Raw genomic sequence first — 14,785 nt, forward strand, 5'->3', positions numbered from 1 at the left:
TCTCACTTTTGATCTCTCTCTATCCCCTCTCTTTACCCGCCCCCCTCTCTCTCTCTCTTCATACCTCCCTCCCTCTCTGTCTACCTGGTCTCAGTAGAGTGTGCATTAGAGAGGCAGGTCTAGTGTAATTGAGTCAGTATGAGAAGTGGAGCAGGAAATGAAGATTGTGTGTTGGGTTCCATTATGAGCTGATTGGAGTGTCGTATCTTGACTAAGGGCGGCAGATTGGAGGTAAATGGTGCTGCTGCTGCCAGAGTCCTGAATCATGAGTGTGTGTGTGTGTGTGTGTGTGTGTGTGTGTGTGTGTGTGTGTGTGTGTGTGTGTGTGTGTGTGTGTGTGTGTGTGTGTGTGTGTGTGTGCGCGAGCATGCGGTGACAAACTATTTTTCAAAGACATTCTGCTCTAGCTGTATTGATTGTTTCTCAGTAAGATGCTGACGTGTGTTTTGATGCAAGTTGGATATTTTCTCCCAACTGCAGTATACTTCAGATAAGGTCTGTGACAGGGAGAATTTGTGATGAGTAAACACATCCATTATATCCTCTATGGCACCTCTATGTTTGTATGTTATTTGATGCTTACTAACATCTCTTCTCCCACCTCTCTTTATGGTCTAACAACACTGCACTGTGAGAGAACGCAAACATCTTCAGCCATCTTCCTGCCTGTCTGTCCTCTGCCTGTCTGTTCGTCTGTCTGCTAGCCATTCCCACCTTCCTGCCTGTCTGTCCTCTGCCTGTCTGTCCGTCTGTCTGCTAGCCATTCCCATCTTCCTGCCTGTCTGTCCTCAGCCTGTCTGTTCGTCTGTCTGCTAGCCATTCCCATCTTCCTGCCTGTCTGTCCTCTGCCTGTCTGTTCGTCTGTCTGCTAGCCATTCCCATCTTCCTGCCTGTCTGTCCTCAGCCTGTCTGTTCGTCTGTCTGCTAGCCATTCCCATCTTCCTGCCTGTCTGTCCGTCTGTCTGCTAGCCATTCTCATCTTCCTGCCTGTCTGTCCTCTGCCTGTCTGTTCGTCTGTCTGCTAGCCATTCCCATCTTCCTGCCTGTCTGTCCTCAGCCTGTCTGTTCATCTGTCTGCTAGCCATTCCCATCTTCCTGCCTGTCTGTCCGTCTGTCTGCTAGCCATTCCCACCTTCCTGCCTGTCTGTCCTCTGCCTGTCTGTTCGTCTGTCTGCTAGCCATTCCCACCTTCCTGCCTGTCTGTCCTCTGCCTGTCTGTCCGTCTGTCTGCTAGCCATTCCCATCTTCCTGCCTGTCTGTCCTCTGCCTGTCTGTCCGTCTGTCTGCTAGCCATTCTCATCTTCCTGCCTGTCTGTCCTCAGCCTGTCTGTTCGTCTGTCTGCTAGCCATTCCCATCTTCCTGCCTGTCTGTCCTCTGCCTGTCTGTTCGTCTGTCTGCTAGCCATTCCCTCTCTCCGTTTCACGTATAGGTTAGCTACAGACTTAAAAAGGTGCTGCAGTGCAAACCAGTTAAATCTTATTTCCTCTCTAAACCAACCCTCCAAACAGTAAACAGTGGTGTGATTTAGGCCGGTCATAGAAATCCATATTCATTTACACAGATGCCACGCCAGATCAATGAGGAATAAACAGAGGGAGAATGATTATGATTTTGTTGTCCCGTGCTGTGAAGTCTTATCGATATCAACAGAGATGAGCCTAATGTAATTGGCTCCCATTTGTTTCATACTGTAGGTTTGGTGCAGAGGTTTGTATTGATGTGAGTTGTACTGTACGTCCGATCAGATTTAGCAGGGGTTTATAGATCAGATTTAGCAGGGGTTTATAGATAAGATTTAGCAGGTGTTTATAGATCAGATTTAGCAGGGGTTTATAGATCAGATTTAGCAGGGGTTTAGAGATCAGATTTAGCAGGGGTTTGTAGATCAGATTTAACAGGGGTTTATAGATCAGATTTAGCAGGGGTTTATAGATCAGATTTAGCAGGGGTTTATAGATCAGATTTAGCAGGGGTTTAGAGATCAGATTTAGCAGGGGTTTGTAGATCAGATTTAGCACATAGCCTGTTAACATGGAATCAAATCAAATCAAAGTGTATTTGTCACGTGCGCCGAATACAACAGGTGTACACCTTACAGTGAAATGCTTACTTACAGGCTCTAACCAATAGTGCATTAAAGGTATTAGGTGAACAATAGGTAGGTAAAGAAATAAAACAACAGTAAAAAGACAGGCTATATACAGTAGCGAGGCTATAAAAGTAGCGAGGCTACATACAGACACCGGTTAGTCAGGCTGATTGAGGTAGTATGTACATGTAGATATGGTTAAAGTGACTATGCATATATGATGAACAGAGAGTAGCAGTAGTGTAAAAGAGGGGTTGGCGGGTGGCAGGTGGCGGGTGGCGGGACACAACGCAGATAGCCCGGTTAGCCAATGTGCGGGAGCACTGGTTGGTCGGCCCAATTGAGGTAGTATGTACATGAATGTATAGTTAAAGTGACTATGCATATATGATAGGGGGGGCACACAATGCAAATAGTCCTGGTAGCCATTTGATTACCTGTTCAGGAAGGCTTCTGTTCTTATGGCTTGGGGGTACCGCTTGCCATGCGGTAGTAGAGAGAACAGTCTATGACTGGCCATGTGTCAGCATGGGCTGTACCACGAACATGCTGTTGTTTCTTCAATAAAGGGATAAAACATCAGAGACATTTGACCATAAATATGTTATTCCTTCTCCTAGTCTTTTGTTTGAGCTTCTATGTTTAACTTTCTGTGGAAAGAACAGGTAAAGAGTTCATTTCCACAATTTTTATTCTTTTTTTTTTCACCAGAAATTGATTTACGATGACCTTCATGTATGTGTAAAATATTACTGTTGTCAGATTTTTTTATTCATAACTTTTTTTTTAATACAAACATAAAATCTTTCTCTTTCAAAAGGCTATATATCCATTTGCCATTGTTTAGCTGGAATGGAATGTTAGTATTGTAACGATTGTCGTCGGGAGACGAGGAAGCGGACCAAAACGCAGCTGGGAGCGAATACATGTTTATTTAACACACTAGAATTAAACATGTACACAAAATCAAGGAAAAACTGCCAATACGTTACGTGCTCAAATAACAAGACAACAACCCACAAACATCGTGGGGGAAAAGGAACTTAAATGTGATTCCCAATCAGACTTCACAAGCGACAGCTGTCTGATTGGGAAATCACCCCCGAGCCCAACATAGAAATAAAACACAAAGAAAGGCTATAACCAAAACATAGAAAATAAAGCATAGAAATGCCACACCCTGACCAAAATAGCAGAGTTCACCTGGTCAGGGCGTGACAGTACCCCCCCTCCAACGGTGCGTACTCCCGGCGCACCAAACTAAAGTCTATTAGGGGGGGGACCCGGGTGGGCGCCTCACCCTCGGTGGAGGCTCTGGCCCCGGGCGTGTTTCTCCCCCTGCCTCCACCCTAGCCCTACCCCTCTGGCCCGGACTGGACCACTGTGGAGCGGCATGCTCAGGCTCCGGAGCGGAGCCGTCGACCGGAACATGATTGGGCACCGGTGGACCAGACACGGGCCGTGCCGGACTGTGGACACGCACCGTGGGCTTGGTGCGGGGAACAGGAACGGGCCGGACAGGACTGTGGACACGCACCGTGGGCTTGGTGCGGGGAACAGGGACGGGCCGGACAGGACTGTGGACACGCACCGTGGGCTTGGTGCGGGGAACAGGGACGGGCCGGACAGGACTGGGGACACGCACCACTAACCTGGTGCGGGGAGCAGGGACGGGCCGGGCCGGACTGGGGACACGCACCACTAACCTGGTGCGGGGAGCAGGGACGGGCCGGACAGGACTGGGGACACGCACCACTAACCTGGTGCGGGGAGCAGGGACGGGCCGGACAGGACTGGGGACACGCACCACTGACTTGGTGCGGGGAGCAGGGACGGGCCAGACAGGACTGGGGACACGCACCACTGACTTGGTGCGGGGAGCAGGGACGGGCCAGACAGGACTGGGGACACGCACCACTGACTTGGTGCGGGGAGCAGGGACGGGCCAGACAGGACTGGGGACACGCACCACTGACTTGGTGCGGGGAGCAGGGACGGGCCGGACAGGACTGGGGACACGCACCACTAACCTGGTGCGGGGAGCAGGGACGGGCCGGACAGGACTGGGGACACGCACCACTAACCTGGTGCGGGGAGCAGGGACGGGCCAGACAGGACTGTGAACACGTACTGGTGACCTGAAGCGTGGAGCCGGTTTAGCCACTCGTCCTGGCTGGATGCCCATCCTAGCACGGCATGTGCTGGGCATGTCCACCGGACGCACTGGGCTGTGCGGGCGCACTGGCGACACAGCGCGCAACTCTGCATACCATGGCTTGGTGCGGGGAGCAGGGACGGGCCGGACAGGACTGGGGACACGCACCGTGGGCTTGGTGCGGGGAACAGGAACGGGCCAGACAGGACTGTGAACACGCACTGGTGACCTGAAGCGTGGAGCCGGTTTAGCCCCTCGTCCTGGCTGGATGCCCATCCTAGCACGGCATGTGCTGGGCATGTCCACCGGACGCACCGGGCTGTGCGGGCGCACTGGCGACACAGCGCGCAACTCAGCATACCATGGCTCCTCCTCCAGATCTTCCCTCTGCAGGTCCTCAATCAAACGCCTCATCTCCTTCTCTTCCTCCATCGTCATCCCCCACGAGAGCAGTGGTCTGGGCTCTTCCTCTGCCCTTCCGGACCACCCCATTAGCCCCCCCCCAAAATTTTCTTGGGGCTGTTTTCCGGGCCTCCTCGACCGCCGCCTGCGACTCCGTCTACTGGCTGGCTTTTCCTCCTCGACCTGGGAGTCCGTCCGCCAGGGTCCTTTCCCCGACATGATCTCCTCCCAGGTCCAGAACTCCTTTCCCTCGCGAGCCCATCTCTCGCGCTCCTTTTCCTCCCGCTGCTTGGTCCTGGTTCGGTGGGTTGTTCTGTAACGATTGTCGTCGGGAGACGAGGAAGCGGACCAAAACGCAGCTGGGAGCGAATACATGTTTATTTAACACACTAGAATTAAACATGTACACAAAATCAAGGAAAAACTGCCAATACGTTACGTGCTCAAATAACGAGACAACAACCAACAAACATCGTGGGGGAAAAGGAACTTAAATGTGATTCCCAATCTGACTTCACAAGCGACAGCTGTCTGATTGGGAAATCACCCCGAGCCCAACATAGAAATAAAACACAAAGAAAGGCTATAACCAAAACATAGAAAATAAAGCATAGAAATGCCACACCCTGACCAAAATAGCAGAGTTCACCTGGTCAGGGCGTGACAAGTATACTGTTTTTGAACTGTGATATGTTGTTTTCTCAGCTAGGTATCTTAAGATGATTTCAATCACAATTTATAAATTGGGTAGTATTTCATCAGTTCTTCTTGTCATGTCAGTCATTGCATACTTTAGAGTTATTTATAACTTGTCAGAAATGTCCAGATCAACTAGCCCATGTCAGCTAATGTTTTTTATTTACGTTTTTTAGCCCATAGACTTTGTTATAATGTTTGAGTCACTCAAATATCACATGAATACACATTAGACATAGCAAAATGTATAGAAGCTTTAAACCTGCAAAATGTTCTCTCAACCAACAAGAGGGGTGTGAACAAATTAACATCCACAATAAGGGTTAAGTGGCAATTGTTAAATGCTTTAGTTGAGAGCCTCTCTCTCTCCTGATGAGATGTGTGACCCAAGTGCTGCATGGACCAGAAGGGATTTTTCACTTGAACAGATAAAACGCACACACACACACACACACACACACACACACACACACACACACACACACACACACACACACACACACACACACACACACACACACACACACACACACACACACACACACACACACACACACTAAAACAGGCACGCACAGGGTCAAAACCCCTATTCAGTGCAGCGGAAGAGAAAACTGTTGCATCTGAGATCAAATGCCTGAGACAAAAGCTTGAGTAATATTGGGGAAGAAAAGCCTGCTTCCCGCATCTGAAGAAGGTCAAATGCACAGGGTGTGTGTGTGTGTGTGTGTGTGTGTGTGTGTGTGTGTGTGTGTGTGTGTGTGTGAGAGAGAGAGAGGGAGGGAGAGTATGTGAGTGTGTTTCCAGTTGGGTAGTGTGTTTCCAATATGGTAGTGTGTTTCCAGTTGGGTAGTGTGTTTCCAAATAAGGTAGTGTGTTTCCAGTATTGTAGTGTGTTTCTAGTAGGGTAGTGTGTTTCTAGTAGGGTAGTAGGTTTCTAGTAGGGTAGTAGGTTTCCAATAGGGTAGTGTGTTTCTAGTAGGGTAGTGTGTTTCTAGTAGTGTGTTTCTAGTAGGGTAGTGTGTTTCTAGTAGGGTAGTGTGTTTCCAGTAGGGTAGTGTGTTTCTAGTAGGGTAGTGTGTTTCCAGTAGAGTAGTGTGTTTCTAGTAGGGTAGTGTGTTTCCAGTAGGGTAGTGTGTTTCTAGTAGGGTAGTGGGTTTCCAATAGGGTAGTGTGTTTCTAGTAGGGTAGTGTGTTTCCAGTAGGGTAGTGTGTTTCCAGTAGGGTAGTGTGTTTCTAGTAGGGTGCTATGTTTCTAGTAGTGTGTTTCCAGTAGGGTAGTGTGTTTCTAGTAGTGTGTTTCCAATATGGTAGTGTGTTTCCAGTAGGGTGCTATGTTTCTAGTAGTGTGTTTCCAGTAGGGTAGTGTGTTTCTAGTAGTGTGTTTCTAGTAGGGTAGTGTGTTTCCAGTATTGTAGTGTGTTTCTAGTAGGGTAGTGTGTTTCTAGTAGGGTAGTGTGTTTCCAATAGGGTAGTGTGTTTCCAGTAGGGTAGTGTGTTTCTAGTAGTGTGTTTCCAGTATTGTAGTGTGTTTCTAGTAGAGTAGTGTGTTTCTAGTAAGGTAGTGTGTTTCCAATAGGGTAGTGTGTTTCCAGTAGGGTAGTGTGTTTCCAATAGGGTAGTGTGTTTCTAGTAGGGTAGTGTGTTTCTAGTAGGGTAGTGTGTTTCTAGTAGGGTAGTGTGTTTCCAGTAGGGTAGTGTGTTTCCAGTAGGGTAGTGTGTTTCCAGTAGGGTAGTGTGTTTCTAGTAGTGTGTTTCCAATATGGTAGTGTGTTTCTAGTAGGGTAATGTGTTTTTGGTAGGGTAGTGTGTTTCTAGTAGGGTAGTGTGTTTCCAGTAGGGTAGTGTGTTTCTAGTATGGTAGTGTGTTTCCAATAGGGTAGTGTGTTTCTAGTAGGGGAGTGTGTTTCCAGTAGGGTAGTGTGTTTCTAGTATGGTAGTGTGTTTCCAGTAGGGTAGTGTGTTTCTAGTAGGGTAGTGTGTTTCCAGTAGGGTAGTGTGTTTCTAGTAGGGTAATGTGTTTCCAATAGGGTAGTGTGTTTCCAATAGGGTAGTGTGTTTCTAGTAGGGGAGTGTGTTTCCAGTAGGGTAGTGTGTTTCTTGTATGGTAGTGTGTTTCCAGTAGGGTAGTGTGTTTCTAGTAGGGTAGTGTGTTTCCAGTAGGGTAGTGTGTTTCTAGTAGGGTAATGTGTTTTTGGTAGGGTAGTGTGTTTCTAGTAGGGTAGTGTGTTTCCAGTAGGGTAGTGTGTTTCTAGTAGGGTAGTGTGTTTCCAGTAGGGTAGTGTGCTTCCAGTATGGTAGTGTGTTTCCAATAGGGTAGTGTGTTTCTAGTAGGGTAGTGTGTTTCCAGTAGGGTAGTGTGTTTAGTAGGGTACTGTGTTTCCAGTAGGGTAGTGTGTTTAGTAGGGTACTGTGTTTCTAGTAGGGTAGTGTGTTTCCAGTAGGGTACTGTGTTTCTAGTAGGGTAGTGTGCTTCCAGTAGGGTAGTGTGTTTCTAATAGGGTAGTGTGCTTCCAGTATGGTAGTGTGTTTCTAGTAGGGTAGTGTGCTTCCAGTAGGGTAGTGTGTTTCTAGTAGGGTAGTGTGTTTCTAGTAGGGTAGTGTGTTTCTAGTAGCGGTACTGGTAGGGTTGTTTTTTTCTTGTAGGGTAGTGTATTTCTAGTTGGGTAGTGTGTTTCTAGTAGGGTTGTTTTTTTCTTGTAGGGTAGTGTCTTTCCAGTACGGTAGTGTGTTTCTATTAGGGTATTGTGTTTCTAGTAGGGTAGTGTGCTTCCAGTAGGGTAGTGTGTTTCTAGTAGTGTGTTTCCAGTAGGGTAGTGTGTTTCTAGTAGTGTGCTTCCAGTAGGGTAGTGTGTTTCCAGTAGGGTAGTGTGTTTCTAGTAGGGTAGTGTGTTTCTAGTAGTGTGTTTCTAGTAGGGTAGTGTGCTTCCAGTAAGGTAGTGTGTTTCTGGTTGGTTTGTTTTTTTCTTGTAGGGTAGTGTGCTTCCAGTAGGGTAGTGTGTTTCTAGTAGTGTGTTTCCAGTAGGGTAGTGTGTTTCTAGTAGTGTGCTTCCAGTAGGGTAGTGTATTTCTAGTTGGGTAGTGTGTTTCTGGTAGGGTTGTTTTTTTCTTGTAGGGTAGTGTGTTTCTAGTAGTGTGTTTCCAGTAGGGTAATGTGTTTCTAGTAGGGTAGTAGGTTTCCAATAGGGTAGTGTGTTTCTAGTGGGGTAGTGTGTTTCTAGTAGTGTGTTTATAGTAGGGTAGTGTGTTTCCAGTATTGTAGTGTGTTTCTAGTAGGGTAGTGTGTTTCTAGTAGGGTAGTGTGTTTCTAGTAGTGTGTTTCTAGTAGGGTAGTGTGTTTCTAGTAGTGTGTTTCTAGTAGGGTAGTGTGTTTCCAGTATTGTAGTGTGTTTCCAATATGGTAGTGTGTTTCCAATATGGTAGTGTGTTTCCAGTATTGTAGTGTGTTTCTAGTAGGGTAGTGTGTTTCCAGTAGGGTAGTGTGTTTCTAGTAGTGTGTTTCTAGTAGGGTAGTGTGTTTCCAGTATTGTAGTGTGTTTCTAGTAGGGTGCTATGTTTCTAGTAGGGTACTGTGTTTCTAGTAGTGTGTTTCCAATATGGTAGTGTGTTTCTTGTAGGGTAATGTGTTTTGGTAGGGTAGTGTGTTTCTAGTAGGGTAGTGTGTTTCCAGTAGGGTAGTGTGTTTCTAGTAGGGTAGTGTGTTTCCAGTAGGGTAGTGTGTTTCTAGTATGGTAGTGTATTTCCAATAGGGTAGTGTGTTTCTAGTAGGGTAGTGTGTTTCCAGTAGGGTAGTGTGCTTCCAGTAGGGTAGTGTGTTTCTAGCAGGGTAGTGTGTTTCTAGTAGGGTAGTGTGTTTCTAGTAGCGGTACTGGTAGGGTTGTTTTTTTCTTGTAGGGTAGTGTATTTCTAGTTGGGTAGTGTGTTTCTAGTAGGGTTGTTTTTTTCTTGTAGGGTAGTGTGTTTCCAGTAGGGTAGTGTGTTTCTAGTAGGGTAGTGTGTTTCTAGTAGGGTAGTGTGCTTCCAGTAGGGTAGTGTGTTTCTTGTAGTGTGTTTCCAGTAGGGTAGTGTGTTTCTAGTAGTGTGCTTCCAGTAGGGTAGTGTGTTTCCAGTAGGGTAGTGTGTTTCTAGTAGGGTAGTGTGTTTCTAGTTGTGTGTTTCTAGTAGGGTAGTGTGCTTCCAGTAAGGTAGTGTGTTTCTGGTAGGGTTGTTTTTTTCTTGTAGGGTAGTGTGCTTCCAGTAGGGTAGTGTGTTTCTAGTAGTGTGTTTCCAGTAGGGTAGTGTGTTTCTAGTAGTGTGCTTCCAGTAGGGTAGTGTATTTCTAGTTGGGTAGTGTGTTTCTGGTAGGGTTGTTTTTTTCTTGTAGGGTAGTGTGTTTCTAGTAGTGTGTTTCCAGTAGGGTAATGTGTTTCTAGTAGGGTAGTAGGTTTCCAATAGGGTAGTGTGTTTCTAGTGGGGTAGTGTGTTTCTAGTAGTGTGTTTATAGTAGGGTAGTGTGTTTCCAGTATTGTAGTGTGTTTCTAGTAGGGTAGTGTGTTTCTAGTAGGGTAGTGTGTTTCTAGTAGTGTGTTTCTAGTAGGGTAGTGTGTTTCCAGTATTGTAGTGTGTTTCCAATATGGTAGTGTGTTTCTAGTAGGGTAGTGTGTTTCCAGTATTGTAGTGTGTTTCCAATATGGTAGTGTGTTTCTAGTAGGGTAGTGTGTTTCCAGTAGGGTAGTGTGTTTCTAGTAGTGTGTTTCTAGTAGGGTAGTGTGTTTCCAGTATTGTAGTGTGTTTCTAGTAGGGTGCTATGTTTCTAGTAGGGTACTGTGTTTCTAGTAGTGTGTTTCCAATATGGTAGTGTGTTTCTTGTAGGGTAATGTGTTTTGGTAGGGTAGTGTGTTTCTAGTAGGGTAGTGTGTTTCCAGTAGGGTAGTGTGTTTCCAGTAGGGTAGTGTGTTTCTAGTAGGGTAGTGTGTTTCCAGTAGGGTAGTGTGTTTCTAGTATGGTAGTGTGTTTCCAATAGGGTAGTGTGTTTCTAGTAGGGTAGTGTGTTTCCAGTAGGGTAGTGTGTTTCTAGTATGGTAGTGTTTCCAGTAGGGTAGTGTGTTTCTAGTAGGGTAGTGTGTTTCCAGTAGGGTAGTGTGTTTCTAGTAGGGTAGTGTGTTTCCAGTAGGGTAGTGTGTTTCTAGTAGGGTAGTGTGTTTCCAGTAGGGTAGTGTGTTTCTAGTAGTGTGTTTCTAGTAGGGTACTGTGTTTCTAGTAGTGTGTTTCCAATATGGTAGTGTGTTTCTTGTAGGGTAATGTGTTTTGTTAGGGTAGTGTGTTTCTAGTAGGGTAGTGTGTTTCCAGTAGGGTAGTGTGTTTCCAGTAGGGTAGTGTGTTTCCAGTAGGGTAGTGTGTTTCTAGTATGGTAGTGTGTTTCCAATAGGGTAGTGTGTTTCTAGTAGGGTAGTGTGTTTCCAGTAGGGTAGTGTGTTTCTAGTAGGGTAGTGTGTTTCCAGTAGGGTAGTGTGTTTCTAGTAGGGTAGTGTGTTTCCAGTAGAGTAGTGTGTTTCTAGTAGGGTAGTGTGTTTCCAGTAGGGTAGTGTGTTTCTAGTAGGGTAGTGGGTTTCCAATAGGGTAGTGTGTTTCTAGTAGGGTAGTGTGTTTCCAGTAGGGTAGTGTGTTTCCAGTAGGGTAGTGTGTTTCTAGTAGTGTGTTTCCAATATGGTAGTGTGTTTCCAGTAGGGTGCTATGTTTCTAGTAGTGTGTTTCCAGTAGGGTAGTGTGTTTTTAGTAGTGTGTTTCTAGTAGGGTAGTGTGTTTCCAGTATTGTAGTGTGTTTCTAGTAGGGTAGTGTGTTTCTAGTAGGGTAGTGTGTTTCCAATAGGGTAGTGTGTTTCCAGTAGGGTAGTGTGTTTCTAGTAGTGTGTTTCCAGTATTGTAGTGTGTTTCTAGTAGAGTAGTGTGTTTCTAGTAGGGTAGTGTGTTTCCAATAGGGTAGTGTGTTTCCAGTAGGGTAGTGTGTTTCCAATAGGGTAGTGTGTTTCTAGTAGGGTAGTGTGTTTCTAGTAGGGTAGTGTGTTTCTAGTAGGGTAGTGTGTTTCCAGTAGGGTAGTGTGTTTCCAGTAGGGTAGTGTGTTTCCAGTAGGGTAGTGTGTTTCTAGTAGTGTGTTTCCAATATGGTAGTGTGTTTCTAGTAGGGTAATGTGTTTTTGGTAGGGTAGTGTGTTTCTAGTAGGGTAGTGTGTTTCCAGTAGGGTAGTGTGTTTGTAGTATGGTAGTGTGTTTCCAATAGGGTAGTGTGTTTCTAGTAGGGGAGTGTGTTTCCAGTAGGGTAGTGTGTTTCTAGTATGGTAGTGTGTTTCCAATAGGGTAGTGTGTTTCTAGTAGGGTAGTGTGTTTCCAGTAGGGTAGTGTGTTTCTAGTAGGGTAATGTGTTTCCAATAGGGTAGTGTGTTTCCAATAGGGTAGTGTGTTTCTAGTAGGGGAGTGTGTTTCCAGTAGGGTAGTGTGTTTCTTGTATGGTAGTGTGTTTCCAGTAGGGTAGTGTGTTTCTAGTAGGGTAGTGTGTTTCCAGTAGGGTAGTGTGTTTCTAGTAGGGTAATGTGTTTTTGGTAGGGTAGTGTGTTTCTAGTAGGGTAGTGTGTTTCCAGTAGGGTAGTGTGTTTCTAGTAGGGTAGTGTGTTTCCAGTAGGGTAGTGTGCTTCCAGTATGGTAGTGTGTTTCCAATAGGGTAGTGTGTTTCTAGTAGGGTAGTGTGTTTCCAGTAGGGTAGTGTGTTTAGTAGTGTACTGTGTTTCCAGTAGGGTAGTGTGTTTAGTAGGGTACTGTGTTTCTAGTAGGGTAGTGTGTTTCCAGTAGGGTACTGTGTTTCTAGTAGGGTAGTGTGCTTCCAGTAGGGTAGTGTGTTTCTAGTAGGGTAGTGTGCTTCCAGTATGGTAGTGTGTTTCTAGTAGGGTAGTGTGCTTCCAGTAGGGTAGTGTGTTTCTAGCAGGTTAGTGTGTTTCTACTAGGGTAGTGTGTTTCTAGTAGCGGTACTGGTAGGGTTGTTTTTTTCTTGTAGGGTAGTGTATTTCTATTTGGGTAGTGTGTTTCTAGTAGGGTTGTTTTTTTCTTGTAGGGTAGTGTCTTTCCAGTACGGTAGTGTGTTTCTATTAGGGTATTGTGTTTCTAGTAGGGTAGTGTGCTTCCAGGAGGGTAGTGTGTTTCTAGTAGTGTGTTTCCAGTAGGGTAGTGTGTTTCTAGTAGTGTGCTTCCAGTAGGGTAGTGTGTTTCCAGTAGGGTAGTGTGTTTCTAGTAGGGTAGTGTGTTTCTAGTAGTGTGTTTCTAGTAGGGTAGTGTGCTTCCAGTAAGGTAGTGTGTTTCTGGTTGGGTTGTTTTTTTCTTGTAGGGTAGTGTGCTTCCAGTAGGGTAGTGTGTTTCTAGTAGTGTGTTTCCAGTAGGGTAGTGTGTTTCTAGTAGTGTGCTTCCAGTAGGGTAGTGTATTTCTAGTTGGGTAGTGTGTTTCTGGTAGGGTTGTTTTTTTCTTGTAGGGTAGTGTGTTTCTAGTAGTGTGTTTCCAGTAGGGTAATGTGTTTCTAGTAGGGTAGTAGGTTTCCAATAGGGTAGTGTGTTTCTAGTGGGGTAGTGTGTTTCTAGTAGTGTGTTTATAGTAGGGTAGTGTGTTTCCAGTATTGTAGTGTGTTTCTAGTAGGGTAGTGTGTTTCTAGTAGGGTAGTGTGTTTCTAGTAGTGTGTTTCTAGTAGGGTAGTGTGTTTCTAGTAGTGTGTTTCTAGTAGGGTAGTGGGTTTCCAGTATTGTAGTGTGTTTCCAATATGGTAGTGTGTTTCCAATATGGTAGTGTGTTTCCAGTATTGTAGTGTGTTTCTAGTAGGGTAGTGTGTTTCCAGTAGGGTAGTGTGTTTCTAGTAGTGTGTTTCTAGTAGGGTAGTGTGTTTCCAGTATTGTAGTGTGTTTCTAGTAGGGTGCTATGTTTCTAGTAGGGTACTGTGTTTCTAGTAGTGTGTTTCCAATATGGTAGTGTGTTTCTTGTAGGGTAATGTGTTTTGGTAGGGTAGTGTGTTTCTAGTAGGGTAGTGTGTTTCCAGTAGGGTAGTGTGTTTCCAGTAGGGTAGTGTGTTTCTAGTAGGGTAGTGTGTTTCCAGTAGGGTAGTGTGTTTCTAGTATGGTAGTGTGTTTCCAATAGGGTAGTGTGTTTCTAGTAGGGTAGTGTGTTTCCAGTAGGGTAGTGTGCTTCCAGTAGGGTAGTGTGTTTCTAGCAGGGTAGTGTGTTTCTAGTAGGGTAGTGTGTTTCTAGTAGCGGTACTGGTAGGGTTGTTTTTTTCTTGTAGGGTAGTGTATTTCTAGTTGGGTAGTGTGTTTCTAGTAGGGTTGTTTTTTTCTTGTAGGGTAGTGTGTTTCCAGTAGGGTAGTGTGTTTCTAGTAGGGTAGTGTGTTTCTAGTAGGGTAGTGTGCTTCCAGTAGGATAGTGTGTTTCTAGTAGTGTGTTTCCAGTAGGGTAGTGTGTTTCTAGTAGTGTGCTTCCAGTAGGGTAGTGTGTTTCCAGTAGGGTAGTGTGTTTCTAGTAGGGTAGTGTGTTTCTAGTTGTGTGTTTCTAGTAGGGTATTGTGCTTCCAGTAAGGTAGTGTGTTTCTGGTAGGGTTGTTTTTTTCTTGTAGGGTAGTGTGCTTCCAGTAGGGTAGTGTGTTTCCAGTATGGTAGTGTGTTTCCAATAGGGTAGTGTGTTTCTAGTAGGGTAGTGTGTTTCCAGTAGGGTAGTGTGTTTAGTAGTGTACTGTGTTTCCAGTAGGGTAGTGTGTTTAGTAGGGTACTGTGTTTCTAGTAGGGTAGTGTGTTTCCAGTAGGGTACTGTGTTTCTAGTAGGGTAGTGTGCTTCCAGTAGGGTAGTGTGTTTCTAGTAGGGTAGTGTGCTTCCAGTATGGTAGTGTGTTTCTAGTAGGGTAGTGTGCTTCCAGTAGGGTAGTGTGTTTCTAGTAGGGTAGTGTGTTTCTAGTAGGGTAGTGTGTTTCTAGTAGCGGTACTGGTAGGGTTGTTTTTTTCTTGTAGGGTAGTGTATTTCTAGTTGGGTAGTGTGTTTCTAGTAGGGTTGTTTTTTTCTTGTAGGGTAGTGTCTTTCCAGTACGGTAGTGTGTTTCTATTAGGGTATTGTGTTTCTAGTAGGGTAGTGTGCTTCCAGTAGGGTAGTGTGTTCTAGTAGTGTGTTTCCAGTAGGGTAGTGTGTTTCTAGTAGTGTGCTTCCAGTAGGGTAGTGTGTTTCCAGTAGGGTAGTGTGTTTCTAGTAGGGTAGTGTGTTTCTAGTAGTGTGTTTCTAGTAGGGGTAGTGTGCTTCCAGTAAGGTAGTGTGTTTCTGGTAGGGTTGTTTTTTCTTGTAGGGTAGTGTGCTTCCAGTAGGGTAGTGTGTTTCTAGTAGTGTGTTTCCAGTAGGGTAGTGTGTTTCTAGTAGTGTGCTTCCAGTAGGGTAGTGGATTTCTAGTTGGTAGTGTGT

At 45.5% G+C, this 14,785-nt stretch overlaps 1 protein-coding gene across 4 annotated transcripts in view; it reads left to right on the forward strand.

Annotated features, from left to right (window-relative positions):
- fat3a (FAT atypical cadherin 3a) overlaps positions 1-14,785 on the forward strand; it is a 357,931-nt gene that overhangs the window by 246,361 nt on the left and 96,785 nt on the right. The window lies entirely within an intron of this gene.

Source organism: Salmo trutta, chromosome 13 (assembly GCF_901001165.1).
Source record: "Salmo trutta chromosome 13, fSalTru1.1, whole genome shotgun sequence".
Lineage (NCBI taxonomy): Eukaryota > Metazoa > Chordata > Actinopteri > Salmoniformes > Salmonidae > Salmo > Salmo trutta.